At 55.6% G+C, this 24,805-nt stretch overlaps 1 long non-coding RNA gene across 2 annotated transcripts; it reads left to right on the top strand.

Moving 5' to 3' along the window:
• The first annotated feature begins 157 nt into the window (after positions 1-157).
• On the top strand, positions 158-21,379 carry LOC120886381 (uncharacterized). Of its 2 annotated transcripts, none has more exons than XR_005729353.2 (5): positions 158-298; positions 7,582-7,772; positions 8,141-9,214; positions 9,998-10,203; positions 10,369-21,379. It is a non-coding gene; the product is annotated as an uncharacterized LOC120886381 (long non-coding RNA). The 2 variants fall into 2 exon arrangements; XR_005729355.2 differs by lacking the exon at positions 158-298 and adding an exon at positions 4,263-4,455.
• Positions 21,380-24,805: the final 3,426 nt, after the last annotated feature.

Genomic DNA, 24,805 nt, shown 5'->3' with positions numbered 1-24,805 from the left:
TGTCCCTTAGAGCAGACCCAGCCACAAGCTAGACGTTTAACTTCTAGAAGCTTCTGTCTTCTCATTAGCAAAAGCAGAAGATAATAGCACCAGTTTCTGTGGCTGTTGTAGCTATAAAGCACCACTAAGGGCTCAGTAAATGGCCTCTGTATAAGAAACAACCTCGGTAACACGCTATTTATAATCGTAAGACTCATGATTCCTTTTTTATAATTACAAGAATTCATGTATGTTTTAGAAAAATGCAGACAGACGCGAGGAAGGAAACAAAGATGACCTTCATTTCCACCACTCAAAGGTAAGTGCTTTTAACATTTTGAAGGTGTTATATTTGTTTTTTACCATTTGGTAATTATTCTCCCTTTTTTTTCCCTTAAAAATATACCTATGTTAATATGTGCACAGAAAAAGCCAGTTCCACGCTGAGGGTCTGCCTTTTCTTTCCACCTGACGTTATATTGTCAGTATCTCCCTGGCCTGTTCCGTCTTCTTTGAAAGCCTCAGCGTCACCGTATGGATGTAGATAACGTGTGTGGCCAGTCTCCTGTTGACACCTAGGAGCTCTTTATCTTTCATGCTAGTGCTGGGAGACTGTGGCCTGACCCTCAGGGCCTCCCCCAGCAGTGTCCCCAGTCGGCTGGCCACTGCTACCACCACAAGGGCTTTGCAAAGCCAAGGTGAACCGGTTTCCACCTGGGCAGGTGGCCCAGGGCGGCTCAGGGCCCAGTTCCTCGCTCTGGCCTTGGAGGTGGAGGCTGCTCTCTGCTGACAGGTGCCAACACCTGGTCCCTTCTGTCCTTTTGATCAAGGGGATTCTGTTTCTGGACTTCATTGTGTCCCTGGCTGCATGTGCGGCATCTCTGTCTATTGCCCTTAGCTCGCCAATTCACGGAATCAGGCGGGGAAAGAAAGTTTCCAAGGTCTTAAAGTTTTCACACCCTGAAAAATCCACCAGAAAACCTCAAGTGTCCACACTAAGCTTCCCCCTCCCCGGCCTCTGTGCCTCACAATCTGCGAGGATGAAGCCTCTGCCTCTGAGCAGCCGCCCACAGCTCTGCCCGTTTTCAGAGGTGCCGGGAGCCTGGGCGAGGGCCCTCTGGCTTCTCTGGTCAGGGGTGCTCCTAACGTTGGATGACCTGGGGCTCCTCGTCCTTGGAGGAGCAGAAAGATCCCCAAGACTGGTCCCACTTAGGAAGGAGTCTCCCCAGTGAAGCATGGTGGGCGGGGACGCCCAGCCCTGCAGCCCCGCTTCCTGTGCCTCATTATGTTTTGCTATTTTTAAGCTCAGCGAACATAGCTTGGTTTTGGTTTCACTCCAAGGGGCAGACCCCACACCAGGTCCAAACCACTCCTGTGGCGGCAGCCAGGAGGCAGAGCGCTTTACCTGCTCTTATTCTTGTCTCAGAACCTTCTGGAATGTGATTCTCAGAACAGATTTGAGATGGCAAATTGATTTAATTGGGGGACTCACGTGAGCCCACAGCATGTCTTCTTGCATGCACTGATTTTTTTTCTCTAAATTGGTTGAGTTTTAAAAAATGTGGTATTAAGCCTCCATCCACCCAGCCATTGTTCTTGGATAATTGATGTAATTTGTGGGTATTATTTAGCCCCAGGACATAGGGTCAAGTGCAGCTCTTGCTGTGTTTTGTGGAGCTACTGAATGGCTTGTTGGAGGGGCCTGAGGGACAGGGGCAGCCAGGATGAGGCGGGGCTTGTTATTCCCAGGTGACTACACCAGCCAAGGGGGGCAGCGGTGCCGGTGACTCGGGTTTGAGCCACAGCTTTGCCACGTGCCAGTTTTAAGACTTTGGCAAGTTGTTTCACCTTCCTCATCTGCAAAATGGGGAGAGCAATAGTTGCTATCCTGCAGGATGATTTTGGCTGTAGATGGATACTCTGCATTAATCACTGGAAGCAGGCCGCGACCGCCACTGGTTATTATTTGTCACGAGCCGAGTGGTGTTGGTGCTCTTTAAACGAGAGTCGCCAGGAGCAGTGCTTCCCCACCTTTAATGTGGAATCCTGCCTAAACAGAGACTTTGATCTGATGGGTTGAGGGATGGGTCTGTCCTCTGAGGGAGCAGTGGGCTGCCAGGTGGTCCCCTGGCTGCTGTTGGGGGACCACACTGGGAGGTTTGAGGACACTGAGTGTCAGATTGAAATTGCAGGTTCCCAGGTCCAAGCCAGGTCCATCCATAGTTCCAGAATCTCTAGGGAGGGGCTCAGACCCCAAGGGGTGAACTCACCCCCCAGGGGGTTGGCACGTGCCGGTTTGAACGGCTGGCAGGGCTCGTGGCCCAGGCTTTGATTCCCCTCCTCTCAGTTTCCGTCTCTTTCTGGGCCTGGCGGTGATCAGAGACCTCCTCTGGGTTTCCTCCCATCCCACCGTTGACCGGCCGGGAGACCCCTCTACCCAAGCCTGTGCCACATGGAAAGGGAAAGGGACCCCAGTGTTGGCCCGGGAGCCGGCGGCCACCCTCCAGGTCCTGACATTTGAGCTGTTTCTGCAGGGCCGAGGCCACACACCATCACGCTCCGCCTGGCCATTGCTCATCTGTGTGGTGGCAGTGGCAGGAGTTTGGGTCTGAGAGGCTGAGTGACGGGACCTGGCAGAAGGGGACGTGAATCCAGGCTCAGGGCTCGGGCGGGTGTGGAGGTGGGGCCTGGAAGGATGTGGGTGAGGAAAACAGAGGTGCCATTTCCAGGAGCATGGGGTGGGCTGCTGGCCGGGGGACACAGAGCCACGGGAGGGGGTTGGTCGGTCCCCCCTCACGCTCAGACTTGGAAGGGAGAGGAGTTTGTGGAGGGCCGCAGGGAAAGCAGCCGAGAGGGGATTCATAGCCAGCCAGAAAGTCCCAGCTGGGCTTTGAAACAGTCAGCACGAGGGGACAAAAGTCACACTGTGTTGGCATGCAGCCTCCCGAAGGCCCCTGAGAGGCCAGAACCAAGCCCGCCTTCCTGGGGGGCACAGCCAGCGTCTCGGCTGTTCGGGGCCAGAGGTGGCAAGAGCTGAGGCGTGTGGCACAGGGGCCAGCTTCATGCTCAGATCAGACTGGACCACCTCATGGTGGAGAAGGCAGAGGTGGCAGAAACCGGATATCACAGGACGTGGCCCTCGGGCAGCCACACTAGCTTATAACTAGGGGGTCCAGCTCCACCCGGAGGCCCTGGTTGTTGGGTGGCATCTGGAGGGACCGGTGACCCTGGGCAGATACCTACCGCTGGGTAGGTGCCTCTGAGACTGAGGCTGGTGGGAACCCGCCTGGGGTGTTCAGCCAGGATGCCAACACAGACGGGCGTTGTTGGTGGCAGGAGAAGCTCAACCTCGTGGGTAATGAAGGTTCAGAACTTCAAAGCAAGTGCCATTTGGGTTTTCCTCCCATCCCCTGGTCTGCAAATTGGCCAAGACAGCACCCCAGGGGACTCGGGGGCAGGGGAGACAGTCTGTCCGAAGGGGAGCATCGGCATGTGCAGCAGAGATGGCTTAAAGGACGCAAACCTTGGACCACGCCTTTCCTGGAGGGCAGCACCTAAGCACCAGTGAGCCCTGTGCGTAAGGCGTGTCACGGGGCTTGGGTTTGGAAAAGGTTAACCGTCCAGTGACGAGTTAAACACATTTGGGGTTGATCCACAGGATAAAATTTCAGGAAGTCGTGAAATGAGGACGCACAGCTTTTATGTGTTGCTATGGAAAGATGCTCCAGATATATCACTGGGCAGGACATATGCTATAAAATAACAGGCATAGTATGAGCTCATTTTGTTAAAAAAAAAAAAAAAAGGATCGTTTACATCTCCATATGAAAAGTACATGGAGATATTGAAAACAGCTCTCTGGTGGTGGTGAAGTGGCACCCCCTTTCTCCACAGAAAAGCCCCCTTCGCCATGGCTGATTTTAGGACTGTCAGCAAAAGAGTCCAATGTAGATAAACTTCCTATTTTCGTGTCACCCTGTTTACTTGGCCACTGGCCGGGAAGACACCGGCACTCCAGGTGCTGGACACCCCTTACTAGTTTTTCACAAACATGTATCCAGTAGAGTAGTTTGTAGAAATGTGCAAACAAGGCCTCTGGCCTTGAGCTGGGCTTCACGGAGATGTCTACATTTTTAAGATAAGTTACAAATGGGCTCCATGGTAACAGCAGGCGGGGGAGGAAAGAGAGGGGAGAAGAGGCTCTCCCCTTCTCAGGTGCTGTCCTTGAAGAGTTAACCTGCCCAGAACAGTGAGAGAAAAAGCTGCTTTTATGCGAACTTCTGCAGACTGTGGGCGTCTGAGCCCCTCCCCTTGCATGCTGGGTATAAAACTCTGAAACTCCCTGGACTCGGGGTTCAGGGGATTGACTGATCACAGCAAAGGCTGTGCCCTCTGAGCCTGGCTGCAGCCAAATAAAACTGTCCCCTGCTGTCTTCGGTGCCTGCCTCGTTCGTCCCTACAACAGTGGGACTAGGGGTGAGTCCTGGGCTTTCTAAGTGGTCACTTGAATAACTCAAGCAGAATGTCCTTCACATCCAGCGACCATGCTGGGAGGGTCTGGGAGGCTGGATGGTGGCCCAGAGCTGGGTGCTGGTCACCTTGGGCCTAGGTGACTCCTGCTCAGGCAGGTGTTGTCTAAGGGGCTCAGGGCAGGTGATGCCACCCTTCAGATTCTTGCTGTTGTCATGTGAGGTTGGAATCTGATGGCGTCTACTTGGTGACACCTGGCTGGGGGGATTCAGTGGGGTGTCTGTGAGGTGGCGGGTGTCGTCAGCCCTCGATGAAACTGGAGTCTATATAAATATGCTATCACTATAGATGGAGAGCATTCTCTCTCTCTCTCACACTCACACACACTCACACACTCACACTCACACACTCACACACACACTCACACACACTCACACTCACACACACTCTCACACCCTTGTCTAAAACTCCAGAGGGTGTAGCCCACAGGTAAGCCACAGGGAGACCCATGACACTCCAGGTGAGGTCCTTCCTAGGCACTTGTCTAGCATGCACAAGGCCCCGGGTTCGAGCCCCAGCAGGACAAAAGAGAAAATAGCTTTCCAGCTCCCCAGGGTGGGAGGGGGAGAGGCATCCTGGAGGCATGACAGTGGGTTCCAGTGAGCAGGTGGCAGAGGCTGGGAGACAAGGTTCGAGGTCAGATGACTGGGTGGACCTAGCCATTGGAGTCCTCCAGGTTCTCAGATTGAAGCCACTAGGTGGTGGACGAGAAGATGGCTCTAGTCCAGCAACCCGGGGCTGCTTCCAGCTGGGCCCTCACCCTGGGGAGCCATCTCTACGTCTCAGTGCTCAGTGGGCAGACGAACCTTGCTGGGCAGTTTTTGAAGGGATTGCCAATAATGAAATCTGGCTCCTACTCCTGGCATTATTTTTGGCCGTGCTGGGGACTGAGCTCAGGGCCTCGCACATGCTAGGCAAATGCTCTTCCGCTGAGCCACACCCCCAGGCTTTTGTATTTTTTATTTTGAGACAGGGTCTTGCTAAGTTTCTGAGGCTGGCCTTGAACTTGTGGTGCTCCTGCCTCAGCCTCCTGAGTGGCTGGGGTTACACGTCAGCACCACCGTGCCCAGCTCCTGTTAGTTTTGCTCTGGAGACAGTGGGGCTAGGACCTGGGCAACCGTTTGCTCCTTTCACAGATGCCTCCGGGCCCGTGGGTCCAGTTTCTGTGAAGCGCGGGGCCCTTGAAGTCTCCCTCACTCCACAGACGGCAGGTGTCCTAAACCCTGATCCTGCTGGGAGGCTTTATCACGGTGCCACACACGGGCAGCCGGGCCCTGCAGCCACGAAGCAGCTCTTATCAGAAAGTCACATCAGAGCTTTCCTGTGACGCGCACGGCTCCCTCTGACCTGGGCTGGACATAAGAAGCTCCAGGCGGGTTCTAAGATGCTGGGATTACTCTGGCTGTCCTAGAATGGAGGCTGGGGAAAGGGCCAGGGAGCGGTACCAAGCCCTGCTGGCTGTCCCCTCTGCTCCCCTCCTCCCTGCTCTTCCCCAGCAGTGCCCAGGAGGGAGGAAGGGACCTGGGAGCCTCCAGGACCCTGCTGGGAGGGGCCGCCCGTTGCAGGCTCTCTGCCTCCTGGTTGGTCCCCTGTCACAGACATCGCACTGCCCGGCCACCTTCCCTGGCCAACACAGTCCCACCTTGAGGGGCTCACCCCGTGTCCTGGCTGCGTGCAGCTGTGAACTCGTCTCCTACTGGCCCCAGGGCCCCCCCCCAAGCAGGTGCATGGAAGAGGGTCCCCAAGGCCCAGGGCACCTAGAACCCCAAGTTCACAGCCTGTGCATGTTTCATTACGTGCACAGCCTGATGCCACAGTGGCACCACACGCAACTTATAAAAAAGTCAACGTCATAGGTGATCACTGAAGTATATAGACAGTAATTCATAATCAGTACTTTGTTAGTCATACTAAATAAATTTTATTCTATTTCATAATTGTGGTTTTACCTGTAATGTGGACAATAGTAACTAATATATAATAAATAAATGATGTTCAATACATGCCAGTTATGAGCGTTTTCAATTACCATCAGTGCATGGCATTATCCCTACGGTGGGCCCAGGTCCTCATGATCCTACGTGCATGAACGTGAGTGGCACCATTCCAGTCCCGGGTCCTTCCACTGTCCCTCGCCTCCCGCTGCCCCCTCCTCTTCCTCTACTAGTCTTCCTTCTGTATATTCATCTTTTTTCTTAATTGCTGCTTTGTAGATATACTCAAAGGTGGAACTGGTCTAGACACAGCACAGGGTTGCTGATCGATGCTCCTGCTCCTCCCTTGCCCTGTCCCCTTCCCTCCCCTCCGTCCCCTTCCTCTCCTCCCCTGAGCTACATTTGGGGGGGATCCACCTTGCTTCCTCCTCCACCCCCCATTTTGCTCGAGCTTCTGTATATGAGAAAGAAAAACTGACTCTTGACCTTCTGAGCCTGGCTCAACTCACGTAGCGTGGTGGCCTCCATTTCCATCCACTTCCCAGCAAATGCCACAGTTTCATTCTTCTTCATGGCCGAGTAAAGCTCCGCTGTGTTAATAGACCACACTTTCTTCATCTGTTCACCCATCCACGGGCATCTGGGCTGGTTCCCTAACTTGGCTGTGGTGAGTGGTGCTGCTATAAACATTGAGTGCTGTGTCACTACAGTGTGCTGATTTTAGATGTTTTGGATAAATACCAAGGAGTGGGATAGTGGAGTCTAATAATATTGACACTAATATTAGTGCTAATAATGTCATATGTAATAAAATAAATCCTAATCAACACATACCCCTTATTACTGTGTTTAAAAGGTAGATGTGAGGGAGGGGGAAGGCAGAGGTCATGGGGACAGGAAAGATGGTGGAATGAGGGGGACATCATTACCCTAGGTACTCGTATGGCTGCACATATGGTGGGACTCTACATGGTGTACGACCAGAGAAACGAAAAGTTGTGCTCCATCTGTGTACAGTGCCTCAAACTGCATTCTGCTGTCATGTATAATTAATCTGAACAAATAAAAAAATAAAACTTTTAAAAAGACAATTTAAAAAACCCAAGTTCAATAGCTGCTCCTGCCCTGACCCTTCTAGACGATGTTTGCCGACTCTGGTCAACAAGGAAACAGAAGCCGTGTTTAGACACGTGAGCCCTAAGGCCTGCTGGTTCAGAAGGACGAGTTAGGGCACTAGTGGATGGCAGAGACCCCCACTAGAGAGACCCTCTTTGATGTCATGAGGATGGATCACAAAGCTGATACCCGTCACGTCAGGTGGATTCAAAGGTATTTTGTAATTTATTCCGGAGCTCTTCCCTTACAGTATCTCTGGGCTTGTGTTTCAGGGGACCCTAGCTGCCCTAGCTGATGTCCAAAGACAACACCAGCTCAGAAGACGTCTGTGTTCCCAAGGGCCAGGTCGTCACTGTTCCCAGAGCAGAGAGTCCCCGGGAGCTGAGGGCTTCCGTGGCCTGGCCAGATCCCTCTCCCCCTGCGGAGGGCAGAAGGGCCTACTTCCTTTTGGGGTTCACTTAAGCTGTGATTTGGGGGTTTCAGTCCTCCGGGTGGCCTCCTGGATGGAGGAGTTGGACCTGCCGGCTCTGGTGTGCGTTGAGCGCCATCCCCATTACTGAAAAGCTAATTTTGTTTTTCAGAATCTTCACCAGAAATATTGAACTGGAACGGAGAATTAAATTTGCCCAAGTTCAAATGTGGTTTGCTGTCATGGGAGCAAATGGCCTCTCTCCTGATTTCTGTAATCCCCTGTTGATCGTTGGGTGGACTCTCCTGAAGAAACTGATCATTTGCTCAAATGAGAACATAATAAAAATGGCCTCTATTTGCTAGTAACTCAGGCAGGTGGAACTGAATTTATTCAAATCCCAGAGCAAAGATTAGACAGCCGACTCCCGTTCTGGGACCTGGCTATTCTGTTTTTCTCCTGGTCTTCCAAACAGGGACAAGTGACTCTTGGCCTGTGCGCCACCTGGTTCTCCTCACACGGCTCCTGAGACCAGGAAGAGCGGTCCTGCTCACCTCTCTGACCACAGAGAAGTTTAGTGAGTTGCCTAAGGTCACCCAGCAGGAAATCTGAGGAGCTGGAACTTGATACAGGTCTAGCTGACTGCTGGCCCGCACCGTCTCCACGTCAGGGAGCCTGAAAACACTCACAGGTACTTGCAGGACGTGGCCTCGTCCCCCAGGGGTGAACAGGGGATGGGGCAGTGCTTGGCACATCTGCGGCTGGGGCCACGTTACTCCTGCCTCAAACCTTTCAGCGGCTCCCCGTTGCCTTCTGGGTAGAGCCGAAACTCCTGAGCCAAGCCTGCAGCTCCCCGGGAAGACCGTCCTCACTGCACCGACTCTGCAGGTTGGGTCAACACACTTTTTCTCTCTTTTTTAAAATATTTTTTTAGTTGTAGTTGGACACAATCCCTTTATTTTATTTATTTTTATGTGGTGCTGAGGATGGAACCCAGGGCCTCGCACGTGCCAGGTGAGCGCTCTTCCACGGAGCCCCAGCCCCAGCCCCCACACTTTCTCTTAAAGGACCACAGAGCAAACATTTTAGGTTTTCCTGGCCACGCACAGTCCCCCTGACGGCAGCTCTGCCCTGCACCAGGAAAGCGGCAAGATGCCATCCGAGGAGCATGGCTGTGTCCCAACGATGGACACAAGTGCGCAGAACAGCCTGCAGATTGCCGACCCTCGTGGGTGGAGGGAATTAGGTAGGTAGGAGCGCATGATGAGGACACTGCTCACAGTAATCATGAATCATTGCCGTCCGGCCAGGGCCCTTCACGTGCTCCGGGGAGTGGAGGACGGCCACCTGCCCCTCGTGACGGATGGCTCGCACAGATGAGTCCAGCTGCATTTCCTGGGCGTTGTGTTTGCCTTCTGGAAGCCTCAGAGCAGCGTTTAGACTAGAAGAAATTTAATTAAACCACAAAGAGATCTATGCTTATACAACTAACTGGCTGGTTTCGCCCACAGTTAATTGAAGTCTCCGGAGAATCATTTCAAAGTGGATTTTGTCGTCCTCCGGTCTGGGGCCTGGGACCCTGTTTGTCATTGTGATCAAGTCCTCTGGGTCTGTGGCTCCGGAGACCATCTGTCAGGGGCTGAGTGCGCATTTAGCTCCATTCGCCACCCAGGGTCCTTTTCCCGATATGCAGAGGCCAGCCACTCTGTTACCAAGTGGAATTGTCTTTAATCAAAAGTCTTAGAAAACGTATTTAGCCACCAGCCAGGAAACCTCTTTGTTCTTCTTGATCATTAGAATCCCAACTAGGAGGCCTGGGGTGGCTCAGGGTAGAGCTCATGCCCAGCGCTCCCAAGGCCTGGGGTTCCATCCCCCAAACAACAAACAAACAAAATCCAAATACGAATAAAGATCCCGGGCTTTTTCTTGGTTTTAGTGCCTCTTTGGAAATGATATTTGGAAATGATTTTCTAGAACAGGGTTTGGAATCAGATCCAGATTTAAATTCAAATGTATTTACTTACTACAGGTAACTGGAGGAAAACCCACTTGACCCCCAACTTGGGGATGCTGGTGCCTGGGTCCTCAGCCCCACTTAGACCAAGCCAGGCACTTGGAGGACTCGGCCGGGCATCCTTGTTCACGATGACCCCCACGAGGGGAATTGTTCTCTCTAATTCAAAGGGAGACCCTGAGGCGTAGGATGGCAAGGAGCTCACTAAAGTCACACAGCAGGTGAGTGTCAAAGCCAGGGCCTCAGAGGCGGGAAGGGGAGAAGCAGGTCGAGGACACGTGCGTCCCTGGGGGGATTGGGGGCTGCGGCCTGGTTCTGAAGCACGCACACTCCCCGCCTCCCCAGAGCCACTCCCGCCTGTAACTCATTCTTATTTGCTCCTGCAGGAAATGCAAGACAGAAATTAAAGAAGAAAAGTGCCCCACAGGTTTGGCAGCCACAGGTACAAAAAGATCTCCCGGCACCCAGTGCCCTCGGCCCCTCCCGGGAACGCCAAACGAGGGGCAGGGCACTGTGGGTGCCTGCCGTGGCTGCCTGGGGAGACCAAAGTTGCTCATCCCAGGCAAGTGACGGCAGGGCAGGCCGGTGGGCTTCCTGCCACCGCCACAGCCCTGCTGCCTTGTGGGTCTCAAGAGATACGAGGGGCCGTGCCCGACTCCTCAAAGGAGCACGGTGCTTGGAGTGAGGACCGCGGCTCAGTGGCTCTCCCTGGCCCAGGGAACACGTCTGCAGCAGAGGCCCCGTGGGCTTCTCTGACCCTGGTCCCCTCTTGCTTAGGTGTAGAAACTAGAGGGCTCTGTGCTCCTGGCCTCCTGGGCACGTCCGCTGAGCGCCCTCCCCCCCTGCGCAGCCCTGGGAATCCCACGCAGAGCGGGTCCTCCTTGGGGGGCTCAGACTCGACCTTCCAGGTGATTCTGTTTCTCGAGGCTGTTTTTAACCCCCGAGGTGCGTGTCTGCGGCCAGGAAACGTCCACAGGTGCAGATGCTCTGCTTCTGCCAGGGCTGTCAGCTTGCTTTGGATGACTTCCTGCAGAGGGAAATTAGAAAACCTAAACCAAAAAATCAAAGGAAAAAGAGGCCGCCGTCCACGGAGGCTTCGCACAGCCTCTCAGGCAGCTGAGATCTGAAGGCCGAGGCCCAGGGGGAAGTCCCTGAGCTGAGCCCGAGTCTCAAGCCATGCTTCTTGAGCACCTGCTGCTTTGGAAGTGGAGGTCCGAGGGGAGGGCGGAGCAGGTGCAGCAGAGCGCCAGAGAGAGGCCAGCCTGCCTCCCCAGGTAGGGCCTGGCAAGGAGGAGGCCCCGGGACACCCAGGGCTGAGGTGGGACTCTGCAGAGCCGTCCCTGGAGGCCCTGCCCGCCAGTCTGCTCCGTCTTGACGAGGCTGCTCTTCTCCTGGCCTTGCCGTTGGCCAGAGCAGGCAGGTCTCGGGGGCAGACTGGAGGGTCCCTGTGGCCTCCTCACCTCCTCGGCCCCAGCTTTCCCTGCAGCCCCTGGTGTCACAACTGACTCTGCTGTTGTCACTCCACAGCACGGCTCTCAGCCTCCACCTGGCTCTGCCGTGCTGTGCCACCCAGTTTCTCTGGTGCAGGAACAACACCAGCCTCAGCTCTCTCTCTCTCTGGGTGTAAATTAATAAGCTGAGTCTTCACTTTGTATGAAAGTGGGAAGATCCAGGAGCCACCAAGCCATCTCAGAGACAGACGAGGCGGGAGGGTTCGTGGTGCTCACCAGTGAGACTTCTCAACAGGTGACACAGTCAAGAGTGTGCTGTTGGCACAGGGAACTGAAAAGAATAGAAAGTTCCTGACACAGACCTGTGACAATATGATGTGACAGGAGTCATGACCGAGGTGGCCTTGCTGAGTGATAGGGGGAAAGGTGGTCTTTTCAGGGGCTGTGGCAGGGTCAGCCAGATGCCCACAGGGAGAAGTCATGGAGCTTGACCCCTGCCTGGAAATGACCAGCCCTAGGTGAAGAACAGGAAGCCGCTATCCAGAAGACAACCAGGCGGGGAGCGTCGTCACGACCTTGGAGTAGGGCAGGATTTCTTAAGCAGGACTCGACAGCATTGACCGCACGTGAAAGACCTGCAAATCGGATGACACTGAAATTAAGAACTTTTGCTTATCAAAGGCACTTAAGAAAGTGAAGAGAGAGCTGGGCAGGGTGGCCCCACCTGCACTCCCGGCCAGCTGGGGGCTGCGGCAGGAGGACCCAAGTTCAAGGCCAGCGGGCAACGCAGTGAGACCCTGTCTCAAGATAAACAACAGAAAGGACTGGGATGCAGGCCATGGTAGAGCACCCCGGCTCGATCCCCAGTAACCCAGCCCGGAAAAAAGTGAAGCCACAAGTCATAAAACGGGAGAGGTGTTTGTGACATGAATTACTGGGAAAGGGTCACGTTCGGGATATGTAAAGAAACCCTACAAACCAGTAAGAAAAGCTCCCTTTCCCGATTTGAATAGTAAATGGCAAGAATCTCAACACAGTTCACAAAAGATAATATCCACCTCTCGGTGCCGGCTTCCCTGGGCCCTGGGGGATGCTGATTAAAGGTTCCTGAGATGCTACTATAGACCTTTTGAGTGGCTGAAGTCAAAGGGACCAAGAATGCTCAGGGTACGATGTGAAGCCCAGGGGACCTTCACCCTCTTCTTTGGGGAGTATAAATTCAAACGGCCACTTTTGACAGCCGTCTGGCAGTGTCAGCTAAAGATCAACACGTCTTCTGACCCCATGTTTCCTCTCCTGGTACAGATTCAGAATCAAGTCCTTCTGCATGCCCAAGACGCGGATACCTTTCAACTGTCCAAATGTCCAGGGACAGAATGGATGGAAACAGTCCTGGTGTATTTTTACAACGAGGCGCCGGGCAATAGGAATGAACGTATTACAACTTCCGCAGCAATACGACAGGGCTCAGAAACAAGCCAGACGTGAGACAGTCCTCATTGCATTATAAAAACTTAATTTATCCAAACGATAAATGCCATATAAATACAAGGCTATAAAGTTTAATGCAGACAAAACGATGACTATCTTGGATGTCGGTAATGTGGTTACGTCTGGGGAGGAGGAAGGAGGCCTTGCAGATTTTTAGGATATTTCGTTTTTTCCTGGGTCAGGCTCACACAGATGTGCTCTTTGTGATAATCCAGTGAGCGGGAGACTTTGCTATACGTGTGTCTGCCTCAATAAAAATTTAAGAGTGTCAGCTAGAAATAACGAATGCTTGGAAAAGTAATTGTATTTAGCCGATGTGCATGTGCCAAGCCCTGTGCCAAGGAAACTGAAGAGATAGGTCAGGGTCCCTTCCTGGGGGTTACAAAAATGGAGAATCGTGTTGACCTGGTGGGCCAAGAGCGAGGTGCCTCCGTGGCTGGGGAGATGGCACCCAGAGCTGCAGGCTCTGCGGGGAGCCGGAGGCCACCTGGGGCCAGGCAGGGAAGGGTGTTCCCGGCAGAGGGAGCTGCCCATGGCAGGGCTCGCTCTTGTAGAATAAGAGGCTCGACGCACTTGAGGGACCCAAAGGCGCCCATTGTGAGCGGGCACCAGGAAGGCTGTGAGAGTAGTGGCCAGACCCTGTGGTTTCCTCTACACCCTGCCAACAAGTTGGGGCCTTACTCTGAGGGCAATAGGGAGCAGGAAGGGTACCTAGGGTGAGGGGACGGGGCAACAGGCTCAGACTTGAGACTTGAAGTGTCGATGGCGACTTCCGGGTGGTCAAGGGTGGAGGTTCAGAGACGAGCGATTGATAGCTGCAGCCGCAGGAGGCACGGGGTAGTGGCCCAGGAAGGGGGGTCTGGGAAGGACGTCGGACCAGGGCCTGGGGCTGAGCTGGCTTGAGAGGAGCTGGGACACCCCGGGCAGTAAGAAGCCACTTCCCAGGACATGTGAGGAGCAGGCTTCACCCGCATCCACCACCCAGGGCTCCAGGCTCAGCGGCATCCGCCCTTCTGTTTACAAGAAGCCCTGGGAGCTGACAGAGGGGACAGTGGAGCCAGCATCCTGACAAAGTGACCACAGCGTCAGCAAGAAGCTGCGAGTGAAATTTCCCGACTTCTGCACCAGACCTGGGTGCGAATCCAACACTGCATCTTCCCGTGGGCCCCGGCGCTGCCTTCTAGGAGCTGGGCGTCAGGCGTGGTGTGGTCTGGGCACTGAGGTCCCCAGGAAACCAGGGTCGGATGTCCGGCAGGTGGCAGCCTGGCCCCGGGACCTCCTGACAGCAATGTCTGGGATGGCCATCTGCAGTTCTGACCAGCCTGGCCCGGCTGGCCTCTCCTGGAAAGAGCTTCTCAGTATCCTTGTGGGGAACCTTCCCTTCTCCATGGTCAGCCCCGAGGGCAGATGGACCTGGCCCCACCCAGCTGCAGGCGTAGGTGGGGCCCAGGGAGGGAAAGCTCTTCTCATGGAGCTCCTGGAAGGATGGGTCAGCTTCTCAGGGTGTGCCCATCGGGTCCAGTCCTGGCCGCAGGGGTGCCTTCTGATTGGATGGGCGTGGCTCAGTGGCACCTCTCTGTGGGGGATGGGCTGAGCCTCCCGCTCAGGAATGGCGGGGGGCCGGGGGGCGACCTCCACCCCGCGGCTCTCATGCCCTGGCACGTCCCCCACGCCGTGTAGTTTTGTCTTGCCAGCTGCCCTGCCCCTTGGCAGCAACAAAGAGCCAGTGTCCCCGTCTCATCTCGGAGGACCTGTCGTCAAGGCTTCCTGCCCCTGCTGGCCGAGGTGGGCAGGAGGAGGCTGCAGCTTGTCTGTGGCTTGTCCTTTGACTCAAGGACCAAAAGTGGCTGCAGCTGACCAGATGGAGCCCCGCAAGTGCCGGCCAGCTGTGCCCGCAGACCTGTGTGACCTGGCGCTGCCCTTCTCCAGCCGCTCTTAAATGTTCCTTTCATTTTTAGGCTCAACTCATTTCCCTTTAAAATAATTCTCAGCGGTTTAATCTTTCTTTTAAAAAAAACTGAGGGAGAATGAAATGATTTGACACCTACCATCGTAAGGTGTGCGAGTCGGTGGCATGAACCGAGTTCACCGTGTGCACCCCTCTCTAGTTCCCAAACATCCCCAGAGGATGTCCCTGCCCCCAACACCCCACCCCAGCCCCTCCCGGCTGCCCCCGGCCACCACAGAGTGCCTTCTGTCTCCGGGCGCCTGTTCTGGAATCTGATGGACACAGGGGTTGATGGACACTGGGGTTGGTTGTTGGACACGGGGTTAGCTGATGGACGCCAGGGTTGATGGACATGTGGATTGATGGACGGAGTCAGCAGCCTGTGACCTCCTGTCTGGCGTCTTTCCCTAAGCAAGCTGCTCCCGGGGCCTCACACCGCAGGGGCACCCAGTGCCCTTCCTGTTCCAGAGCTGAGCAATGACCCACTGTCTAGGCCCACAGCGTCTCGCTCAGCCATCATCAGCTGAGGGACACTGAGGTTGATGGACATAGGGGTTGATGGACACGGGGTTTGATGAACTCTAGGACTGGCTGCGGGACACCAGGGTTGATGGACACCAAGGATAATGGACATGGGGGTTGATGGACACTAGGATTGGCTGAGGGACACCACATTGGCTGTGCCTTGCTGTGGCGCGCGGCAGCCTGGGCATGTCCAGCTGCCTCCTGCAGCTTTGAGGCGTCCCTGCTGACCAGGCCGGCAGAGCTCTCTTCACAGAGGGCTGTGGGACAGCGCGAGGAGGGCAGGAGGGAGTGGGGAGGGCAAGCGCCTGACCGGCCATCTGAGGTGGCTCCAGGGTGTTTGCAGAGGAGACGAGGTTTGAAGGTGTGGGCTGCATGCAGAGGCTTGTTCTCCTAGGGCGGGGCCATCCTCCGACCCAGGAAGGCCTGAACAGAAGGACGAGGCAGAGGACGGGTGAACTTGTGCTCCTGATGGAGCTGTGACACCGTGTTCTGCTCCTGGAATGGCCGCTCCTGCCCTTGGGCCTTTGATGAAGCCTGGGACACACACTGACCCCGGCTCCCCATCAGGCCTTCAGGCTCGGAGTGGACATACCCTATGGCTCCCTGGTTCTTAGGGCTTGAATCGAATCCCACCTGCTTTCCTGGCTCTCCTGCTGTGGACAGTGGTGGGGGGAATCCTGGCTTCTGTAAGTGTGTGAGCCAGTTCCTGTTATGCGCCTCTTGTGCATGCCCATGTGTGGCTGGGCACTGTTCCCTGGAGGACTTGGGCTGCCACTTAGAGGACCCAGCTTCAGCTGTGCCTTCTATGCAGAGCCAGGTGCCTTCTGTGGGCTGCCAGGCCCCCACATGCCCACGCTCATGGACCAAGCAGTGAATGAGCTTTTTCCCAGTTGGCTGGAGTTCTCATCTTGGAAAATATAGAAGAGAGAGAAATCCGCTTTGTTCGAGATCCTTTCAGTAAAAATACACAGTTTCTCAGTGAAGCAAAGCCATCTCCTGGGGACGGAGGGGAGAACCACGTCCTGACTCTCTTTTAGCTTGGACAGGCCAGGGCTCCTGTCCCAGGTCGGCCACCAAGAAGCCCTGGGGTCTTGGGACAGTTACTTCACCATTTTGAACCTCATTGATAAAGTGAGGCAGATGCACTCGAGACCAGAGTTAGCTATTGTTATCATGGTTCACTGCTGATCGTCCCACATTACTAACACCAGGGCCAAGAGTACTCAGCGTAAGGCATGCAGCTCACCCAAGCATTTAGAGATGACAGGGCTTCTCACCCGGCAGTGGCTGGTGCGGACTCTCTGGGCCTCCATGTCTTCACCTCTGCAATGACTCTCTTTTGAGGATTTGCTCTGAAGGTCTTGCTAAATAAGTTGCTGGGGAGGCTGAGCACGCGGCAGGCCTGGGTTGGCAGAGTTGAACTTCCAGCTCTGCCACTGGCTGTGTGACTTGAGCTACTAACCCAGCCTCTCTGAGCCTCAGTTTCTGTGTCAGTAAAATGAAGATAACAACGGTGCTTACAACTCAGGGGGTTGCGGTTGGAACTGAGTTAAAAGTGTGAAACGTTGAAAAAGTGCTGGGAACCCAGTGAGCACTTAATAATAAGCCTGATATGATTACCACCGCTGGATGCTGTGGTGCACTGGGATTCCGGGGCCCCTCCCCTCATGGAGTCTGAGGCACAGGAGGGGGTGGGTCAGGCACAACCCAGGGGGACATTCCAGGTGTAGGTGCTTAGGAGGGCACTGACCTGAGCCGGGCCCGGAGCTGGGCGGCTTGGCTTGGAATTCTGGCCTCAGACGGACTAGCCGTAGAGAGGACGTCGGCTCTAGGAGTCCACACCTGGCCCCGTGACAGGAGCAGGAGCTGGACACGGGGTCAGGTCTACTCCTGCTCCCCACCCCTGCCGGGCCCGTGGAACCTCCAGCGGAAGCCAAGGCGAAGCTGAGAGCTGACTCTGCCGGGGGACTCAGGCAGGGGACACGGGGTACAAGCGGCAGCTGTGGCCAGCAGTCTGCGAGGGCAGGCGGGATGAGCAGGGAGGCCGAGGTAGCCGGGCCCATGTTCAGTGACCAAGTGTCCCCTGAGCCCCTTTGGAGCCTGGCCGCTCAGGTCCAGCAGTGCACGGGGGACTTGGTGGTTTAGCCTTCAGCCCAGGATGGCGGGAGCCTGTGCAGGAAAAGGAAGCAGGAAAGGCCCTTCAGGAAAGAGGCAGAGGCCGATCCGGGAGGACTCAGACCCCGGCCCCCACAGGGGCCTGCAGCCCCATCTGGATGGAGCTGTCCTGATAAAGGACGGCCGGGCACCCTGGGCCCTTTCCCTGTCACCCCCAGACCTCGAGGACCCCTTGGGAGGGCTGTCATGTAAGACACGGGGCACCCCTTGAAGCTCGAACTTCAAGTAAACCATGTTCGGCCTGAGCGTGTCCCCGTGTTGTGTGGGGCACTTCCCTGGTCACCTCTGACTCCCTGGCCCAGGGGGCCGTGTCTGGAGCTGACCGCGGCATTTGGCGGAGCTCCAGGTTCCCCGGGGTGCCCACCTGTGCTTATCCTGCCGCCCAAGGAGGGCAGACGGGGCCGCCAGGCGAGAGGGGCCCGGAGCTGCCCTGCCGGCCCTGGTCCCCTCCCCTTCCCAGTCACCACCCTGCAGCTCGAGTTCCCTGAACCAGGGCACCCTGATGGCGTCCCGTAGCGCAAGTGTGGGAGACGGCTGTGGCAGGGGATGGCCACAACGTGTCCTTCTGAAGGCAGCTCATGGGCTGGCGGAATCCTGACCCCAAGCCGACTCCGCGGGGAGTGAGGCCGAGTGTGCCTGCTGCCATGTGGAAGGCCGCAGGCTCCCGGCCCAGGGGCTCAGCCAGGCCCGTGGAACATCCTGTGGTTTGCCTTTGTCAGGTTGACTCCTGTCCTCAGGCTCGGCTCCCGTGAGAAGGCTAAGCCCCGCTACCCTCCTCCTTCAGCCACCGGGGAGAGCCACTTCCTCCTCCTCAGGGGCCGGTCTCCCAGGCGTGACCTGAGCTACTGGGTGCAAACGCCGAGCTCCGTGGTGCCTGGCACTGGCCAGTATCCTCCAAGGTCAGCCTGGGAGCCACCATCTCTGTGTTACCAGGGAGGAGCCAGCTCCAACCCCGACCCCAACCTCCACCTTTCTGACACTTTGCCCCAGATGATGGAAAGGACCCCATGGGTTCTCCTGCCCGGGGCCCGTGGACTTCTTCAAGAAGCTGAAGCTTACTTGGTTATGAGACTGTGCATATTCATGGACTATAATTTGGAAAATGCACTTCTTGCCAAAAGAAGAAAATAAAGCTCCCGGCGTTCCCAGCCACCCAGAGAAAACCACGCTGATAAGCTTGCTGAGTATTTTAAGACTTCGGGGGAAATTTAAAAACCTAAAGCTGCGACTCCGTTCATGGCTCTCAGCCACAGCCTACGGTCTCTGCAGTCCACCGGGCGGCTGCGCTCCGAGCCCCGCGCCTGGCCGGGGGCTGCCCTGCTCTGTGGGGGGTTTGGCGCCGCCCGGCTCGGCCCCCCCCCCCCCGACGCCATTTGCACCCTCCCCCACGCACGTCAGGACTGTCAACAGTGCCTCCGGGTGGTGCCAGGGCCCCACGGGCCCTGCTGGAGCCTGGCTGGGTTCACGGCACCCCTGGGATTGGTGGCTTCTTTGATGAGGCCCCTCAAATCCCAAGCAAGTTCACAGCAAAAACGCCAGTGGCTTCGGCAGGCCCTTCTCTCCCGAGCGAGAGGCACGGCTTGTCTGCAGCCCTGGGACTCCGACCAAGAACGTGGCTCTGCAGCGGATCTGCTTCTGCCCCCATCTCTGCCCCCAGCTCGGAAAGTTCAGGAAAGTGACTGAACGTTTCAGTGCCTCCGTTTCCCATCTGTAAATCAAGGCAACTGTGGAACCCGTGGGGGTGCGCAGATGAAATGGGCTCACCCCATAGTAATGGCCATGCATCCAGTCCAGCACCACGTGCGTCCAGTCCAGCAAGAGGGGAGAGGAGGCCTAGAAACCACTAAGTGGGGTCCTGCCGATGAGAATCGCTGAGCAGGACGGGGCTCCAGACCAGGCGAAAGTGCTTGTCCACACCTCGGCTCCTCTCTAGACCCTGGGTGTGGTAGCTGTCCCCAGTGTCATCAAGCTTGAGTGACATCCGGTTAGCCTTGAGATCTGGGACAGTGGAGTCCACTCCCCAGGGAAGCTTTAGTGTAAAAAGGCCATTGTGCCCTGGGGCTCCCAAGTCTTTGAACTTTTGTTCTTTAATTGTGAACCTCTGTGTCACCATTCTGAGTGTGCAATCCATTAAGTACGTCCCCGTCCCCGTTGTACAGCCACGCCCACGTCCAGCCGCAGAGCTCTGTCCCACCTACACCGGCTGCCCACCCTCCTCTCCACCCTCCGCCCCTGGCAGCCAGGATTCCGCTTTCTGTGACTTTGAACTTGACCCTCTTCGGTGCCTTGTGGAGCATCAGAGCTTTGGCATCTGGCATGTTTCACGTGGCACGTTTCCATGTCATACCCACGTGTGGCATGTGTCAGACCCCCTGCAGTTCAGGCTGAGCGCAACTCCACTTCGGGCACAGACCGCGTTCTGTGTGCCCATTGGTTTTCGGCTGGGCGTGTGGGTGGCTTCTGCCTTTCGGTGCTGTGTGTTCGGTGGACGTGGTGGCAAGTGTCCGAGCCCCCACACTCCATCTTTTCGGGTCGGAACCTGGAATTGGGGTTTCTGCTCCAAGAGACGACTCCATGGCTGTTCTAGGAGCAATTGCTTCGGGGACGTTCCTACCAGCCACAAGCAAGGGCTGCGTGTTTCCACGGCCTCACCAACCCCCGTGTCTTAACCCAGCACCCTGGATCGCACACCTCGGAAACAGAGTGGTGCGCTCAGGGCCCCTCCTCATAGCGATTCTTCATTCCCAAAGAGCTTCTGACTTCTCCAGCGAGCTGCTGTGTGTTTGAACCTCCCGTCGGTGCCGCCAGGTGGGCGAGGCTGAACCGCCTCCGTGAGTCTAGAAGATTCTGAGTCAGCACTCGGGCCTCCTCTTTGGGCCTCTGCTCTAGAGCAAGCACTCTGCCCCCGCTGGGTCCCCTGTTCCCAGCGTGTCACAGGGGCCACCTCCAACCTGCTGGTGGGGAGAGGCCGTGAGGCTTCTGCCACGGGCCTCACTCTGCGCTGGGCTGAGGACGGGCCCGTGAAGCAGGATCAGCCGAGGAAGAGGAGCCCCAGGATTCCTGTCCCTGTCCTGAGCAAGACCCCTCCACACCTGGGAACAGAGGTGGCTCTTTATAGGTGACTGATGCTCTGTCGTCTGAGGGACAAGATTTCACACACAGCCTTTTCCAGCTGGCTTCTCTGTCACCATCAGGACATCTGTCACCATCATGGGATGATGCCAGTGGGGCTGCTGGGGACACACAAGCCAGCTTTGGTGACCAACCCTCCCACCCAGTTGTCACTCCCCCTTTGGTGTCATTGCTCTCAGGGTGGAAAACTTCCTGTCCTCATGGCCTGAGCTGGTTCGTGATGAAGCTCTCAGCCTTTATTTGGCCTTCATGTAGGAAGGTGTCATCCTCCGATGACGCGCCATGAGTTGGCAGGTCTGTTTTGCTGCCAGTCTTAGGTAGGAGTCACTCCATTCCCTCGGGTTCTCGTGACATTCAGTCGTCATCGGCATCATCCTTCCCGTAGGTGAGGTGCTGTCTTTGATTTTCCTGGCAGTGACAGTTTCCCGTATGTTTGGATTTCAGGAATCTGGCCACAATGTATCAATGTGCAGTCTCATTGTATTAATCTTATTTGGGGTTTGCTGGGCTTAGACTTATACATTGATGTCTTTCACCAAATTGGGAACTTTGAGGTCATGATTCCTTTCACTTGATTTTTCTTCTCGGATTCTCTCTCCTCTTCTAAGACCCCACATGTATGTTACCCACAGGCTGCACAGGTCAGAGGCTCTGCTAATTAAAGAAAAAATAGTCTCCCTGTTGTTCACATTTGTATTTTCTGTTGACTGGTCTTCAAATTCAGTGACTCTCCTATCTCTAATCTCAAGCTACAGACATTTAGTAAACTTTTCATTTCAGTCATTAGACTTTTCAGCTCTAGAAACTAGTTTTTGTTTTTTTAATCTTCTGTATTTCTAAGGTTTCCTATTTGTTGATTCACTTTGTGTACACATTCTTAGCCCCTGAGCACATTGATGATAATTGCCTTCACTGTTCCAACAAAACCTTCGTTAACACCTCGGATCACTTTCTCCTGACTGCTGTTATTCTTGGTGAGGGAGCACCTCGTCTTGCTTCTTGGTGTGTCTAGTGGCTCACGATTCCTTCTTGGCTGTCACCAGCAACGTACTGCAGACATTTCAGATTCTGTTGAGTTTCTCAGAACAGTGATACTTTCCCCCCTGGGCTGTGTTAATTTGGATGGGCTCCATTCTGAGCTCTGCTTTCCTGTGTCAGCAGGACCAGGACTGGACGCTGCTCGGTCCCTCCAGGATCTGAGCTGATCATACACCGCAGCCCCGTGAACATGTGGCTTCCCCCCACCCCTGTCCTTCCCTTTCTCCAGGGTGTGGGTAGGTGCTCCCGCCACAGCGTTCATCAGAGGATGTGGGGCGAGAAGAAGCGCCCAGCTCACCATCACAGGTGTCCACCCCTCGGGGGCCACAGACACCCATGACCTCAGGGGCAGAGGAACGCACTACGATTAGGAGAGGGGTTTTGAGGCTTTTTTGTTCTTCAAACGTAATTTACTTAATCTTACGCCTATGCGATTCAGTGGTAACGGTGGTTCTGTTCACCAGTGGGTCAGCAGAACCCCTAAACACACGGCAGCCTGCACGGGTCACTCCAGCTCACCGCCAGCCAGAGGTATTTTAAGGCCACTGCACTGTTTCTGGGGTGTGGGGGGTGGATCACAGGAGCCGCTGGGCAGTCACCATTGAGCTTTAAGATGCTGTTCCCAGAGCCACCACCAGAGGCCGCCCCTCTGGAGGTCTGGGGCTCCAGGGACCTGCCTTGGGTGGGAGGGCCCCCTGGGGGACTTGGGGCAGTTCTGGGTCTGGCAGTGGCCTGGAGCTGGTTCAGTTCCAGTGTGGTTCCATGGGGTGGAAAGGAAACCTCGCCAGAGGAAGGGAGTCCCTAGCCTGCACCTAGCGAGGTCACTGGGTCATTGAGAACAGAAGGAGCAGGCAGAGTGACCGGGCTGGAGGGGATGCTGGCAAGGGGCCTGCATGGCCTGTAGGGATGCTCAGTGGGCGTCTGTCCCCAGCCTGTGGACCAGCGCGGGGTGCGAGCCGCACAGACTTTGGAGTCTGAGGCCCCCACTTGTGGGCAGCCTCCCGCCACCTCGCATACGCTCTTCTGTCGAGCAGGGACGGTCATTCCCCACTCACAGGTGGCCCTGAGAAGCGCTGCCTGTGAAGTATCAGGGGGACGAGGGCCAGCGTCTCATTAAGGGGCCCTTCTTCCTGCCCAGGATAATCCAGGCCAACCTGAAATGCACAATCTCAAATAACTAGTAAGTAACAAAGCACAAATACTCAGAAATGTCTTTACATAAAGCAAAGCTCCTGATCTATGTGGTCCATGTGGGTTTTGGAACTAGACAAAGGAAACATGGCTCCCGTAGTTTATTTGAGGGGGTTCATCAAAGGCAGGGGTAAGGTTTCAAGGGCAGAGTCTTGCTTCCTGATGTCTTGCAGTCAGCTGTTTGATTGACGTCTTGGCAGGTCACACCCACATCAGGTGCTGCATGTGCCATGGCAGAGTGAGAAAGAGATTCACGTTGTCCCTGGGTTTAGCCAGAGGAAATGTCCACTGGTCATTCCCAGACACCAGATGTCTGTATCCACACGGCTTCTATGTGTGGGGACCCACAGGCCACCCATGGACGGCTCCTCACAGTGAAGGACCCCGTGTGGAGTAGCTCAGCACAGGCAGATGCACCAGTATCTCCTCGTGTGTGCACACGCACGTGTGATCACGCTGTGGGTGAGCAAGAGAACCAGCCCGAGGGCAGCAGTGTACAACCCTGGCTACCGCCAGAACTTGATGCGGAGTTCAAGGGCACCTGGTCTCCAGGCAGTCACTGGAAAGGTGGCTTACGCAACAGCACCTCTGGGAGGATGGCGTTAGCACGGCTGCAGCAGCTTGCAGAGGACAGGAAGGAGACAAGAGCACACTGTCCCATGGGGACAACTGCGGGAGGTGGAGGGATGTGCCTCTGCTCTGTGTCACCAGAGAAGAGGAGGATCTGAATGACTGATTGCAGCCCTTCAGCCGGCCCAGCTAGAAGCCTGTGAGCAGAGGCCCTGTCATTAAAGATGCAGGAGGCAGGAAGCACGCCGTCCGTCCGCAGGGTCCTCCTGCTCCTCAATGAAGCTGGCAGATGCCATCAGGCAGCTTTTAGGCGTTACTTTGGGGAGAAGCAGGGAGCGCTCCTGTCTCAGCAGGGCAGGTTTGCAGAGAGGCCAATCTAGAAATGGAAGGTTCCAGGGACGTGGCCCAGCAGAGGGGAGGGTGGAAGAGGGGCCACTCTTGAGGAGCCTCTGCCCAAAGGTACCCTAAGGCCTGCTAGAGGCCCTTCTCCAGAAAGGGGATGAGTAGGTAGAATAGAGGGCAAAGCGGTCAGGCAGTCAAGGCCATGGGCTCCAATGAAGGTTTCTTCCAAATGGAAAGAGCACTCCATGAGGTTAACCTGCAGGAACCTTCCAAACGCTCCCTGCGTGTAGGGAAAGTGGAAGTGGGGGCCGACCCCAGGGGAAAGTTCAAACTCAGGGGCTAAGGGACACGGCCAGTTAGAGGTCCCAGCCAAACCAGGAGCTCAGTACTTTCTCAAATACCCATTTCACACAGAGTCTGACAGCAGCCTAAACTCTCTTCCAATACCTCTTCACATGGATTCTGATCAGTGCCCACTCAGCTCCACAAGCCCCCAGACTGGCACATGCAAGTGGAAAGCCTGGTGTCGGGTCCCCTCCCGCAAGGAGGGGTTCTCTTTCTTCCCACTCACATCCATCCTCTGCTTTTACTCTGCCTTCTGCCGTGTTCCGTGGATTTCATTCTTGGAATCTGCAAGACAAGAAACGGGTGAGGCCTCACGCTGACTGGGCTCCGCTGCCAGCAGAGCACAGAGCCTGTGTCCTCTCAAACTCTGGTTTCATCTGGGGACTTGCAAAGAGCCCTGGGGACTTGCAAGGGATGGGAAAGGTGCTTGTTTGGGGACAGCCCTGTGCCCCTGGATTTGAATAGAGGCAAAAAGGGACAGAGCTGGCCAAGGGGCCAGGGTTCTGGGAGAGGCTGGAGCCCAGATTCAGGGTCTCGCAGGATTGGACGGTGGGAGCACTTGTGGCCTATTCAGAATCTAGGGAGTACCTGCTATGTGCGAGCGCCAGGCTGGCC

Source organism: Ictidomys tridecemlineatus, chromosome 5 (assembly GCF_052094955.1).
Source record: "Ictidomys tridecemlineatus isolate mIctTri1 chromosome 5, mIctTri1.hap1, whole genome shotgun sequence".
Taxonomy (NCBI): domain Eukaryota; kingdom Metazoa; phylum Chordata; class Mammalia; order Rodentia; family Sciuridae; genus Ictidomys; species Ictidomys tridecemlineatus.
Note: the sequence above shows the minus strand (reverse complement) of the source record. Positions and strands in the feature narration are given on the sequence as shown.